The sequence below is a fragment of the Branchiostoma belcheri genome, unplaced genomic scaffold, assembly GCF_001625305.1.
Source record: "Branchiostoma belcheri isolate BF01 breed outbred unplaced genomic scaffold, Haploidv18h27 scaffold107, whole genome shotgun sequence".
Lineage (NCBI taxonomy): Eukaryota > Metazoa > Chordata > Leptocardii > Amphioxiformes > Branchiostomatidae > Branchiostoma > Branchiostoma belcheri.
The window spans coordinates 1,193,468-1,196,120 of NW_017802458.1; positions in this window are offsets into that span (position 1 = coordinate 1,193,468).

Here is a 2,653-nt window from a genome sequence, read left to right on the forward strand (position 1 = left end):
CCCCCACACACACACATGCTTCCCCACGGCCGCGGATGGTGTTGGTACGTCCGTACGGTGTCTACAGAAACTACCTGAGCCTGATTTTGAATCTGCGGACTGTTTGATGATAGAAAAGACGTTTTTATTTTCAACCCTGTTGATATTTACGAGAACGGTTGTTGCTTTTCTCCGTGCGGAAGGGTCTGGGGATGCTTGCCGGCCAGTTACCAACAGATGAGCCGAAGAACCGCCGCCCCGCCTGCTCACAGCCCGGCTTCAGTGTAAACGCCATGCTGTACCAGGTTTGTTTGTTTGTTTGTTTGTTTAAATGGTTCACTGCCGTATCTGCCGTAAGCCTGGCAGAAACTCCAGAATCGGGCCATATGTAATGCTAACGTAACTTATCTTAGGACCAAACAAGTAGAACCAAGTATTAGTATTGTGAGATATAGAAGATAGGTTTACAAAACGGCGATACATTCACTCAACGATTAGCCTATCTTTTAAACTGCTGGGTATAATCATGTGGAAACGGACCCCGTGGACAAGGTATTTTCAAGGTTAGTAGAAGTCGCTACCTATTCTTTGGCGTCAGGAAGCCGCCCCTTCAATCTATCGATCACACATAAGCCAACGAAGCGTCATGAGTCAGAGACGAGCAGAACGACTGTACGACTACAGGAACCACTTTGCTAGCATTGGAGTAGTAAAGCACAGGCTTGTCCAAGAACGTAATAACAATGATTCGTATGTTGGTAAAGGAAACACTGAATTTTAGGTTTCTATCTCTGTTGGCAAGAGGGTTTTGAAAACGCCGTTATCTCCTCTCCAAGTTGTTTGTGCTTTTGGTACCACCCTTATGGCAGGAAACGATCTGTCAATCACACAGAAGCGGCATGCTGATTGGTTCTGGCAAACAACACAATCTTTTGCCTCACACAGACGTTGAAGCCTACCAAAATTCCTCATTTTCTGAGAAAATGTTGGAAAAGGCACCTGTACTGATATGAGACCGAAAATATAAATGGTGCTCTCTGTCACAAAATTATCTCTTATTTGGTTTAAAAGTGTTTATAATTGTTTGAACTCTGTTTATACTTGTTTGATCCCGACCAGATGCCCGAAGCGCGGGAACACTTGAAACCCGATACCGTCGTTACTGATAGACAAACAGCAACAGTTCTGCCACGTCAGTTAGCAGTCAGACCTTTGCTTTGGAGGTGACTATAACAAACAGGTCCACATATATAACATTTGAGCACATCTTTTTAGGTTATCTGGTTTGAGTAGGACTATCTTTCCTCGGTGTGCCTCTAGAATAACGGGCAGTGTATATAGCAACGTCCACTGAATGCATGTCCTGATGCAGTATGGTTGTGCTTTTCCTGTCGTCTTGTGATAGTTGAGATAGAGATAGCAGAACAGTTGCTTAATACTGCTTCAAAACGAACACACATATACTTGTATTTTTCACAAGGCCAATGTATATCATAAGACAATTGGTGGAGTTAACAGTATGAGCCAAAAGTTCTACCATGAAAAACAAAAGTAAACAAATGGAGCGGAGTTCCTAGGTGACAAATTTCTTTGCCCACGTCATCTGGACGATTCATTTTATTACTCTGGGTCTCTAATGGAATGGTCTTATATTCTTAAAGAACCTAAGACAAAACGACATATCGTATCTTTCGCTGTGGGCTGCAATCTTCATTGCATTCATGTACATGCATACCTACGTACTTCCTTTTTTATTACAGCTTGAAGGTACTTTATTGCGTGACAGACTACAACGTGCTGACTAAACAAAAATGGAATTACATATAGTGCAGCATTGTCTATGTTGATATTCTTAACTTCTTTGATTTGCATAATGTCAATCCATTTCGTGGTCTCGCCTGAGAATTTTTTTTTGTCAGTGTGATGCTATTCCTTTTTTCTAGCTTCTCCTGGGTCTAAACTTCATCATTGCGAACCGTTCTTTCTTTTTACCTGGCTTAGCCAGGGCATGTCGTTCATTTATGTCATACTGCGTGTTTTTCTGAGCCTGGGCACATACCTAATCTGTGCTTGCAAACCGCAATATCTTCATACAACTCTGTTCTGGTGTCATTTCCTTACTGAAATAAATCGTTTGTTCCAAAGAACTCTGTCCCTATTCATTCATGTTATTAAGAATCATCTCCAATCAACAAGGTCAAAAAGAAACAATTCTTTCTCTGTTGGTTGACGACGCTCTCCTCGTACGACAGATGCTTGGGTTGACACAGAGCTTCTCGTTGCATAGGTGGCTAACATGCATAATGCCTGTGAGGTTAGGACGGTCATAAGTCGAGAAGGCCACTAGGTGTAAGCTAACCACTCGCTCATCTCCCTCTGTAAGCAAATACAACAATGGCTCGTATTTTCTTTGTTTCTCACCCTGTAGATAATACAGTGATTCAAAGAAACAATGACTCGTGACTTGGGAAGTTTTTCTTTAGTTGTGATAAGACGATCTGCAAACATGATATGTCTCATGGTGTCTGTTCAGAGCAGGTCGAGAATTATATAACGCATATTAAACAATAACATGGGAAATGATTTTTAAGTTAAAAATGAGAGTGAAGAAGGAATATAACGAGATAGTAGAATAGAATTAATAGAAGCTACATCAATGAACAAATGGGGTATA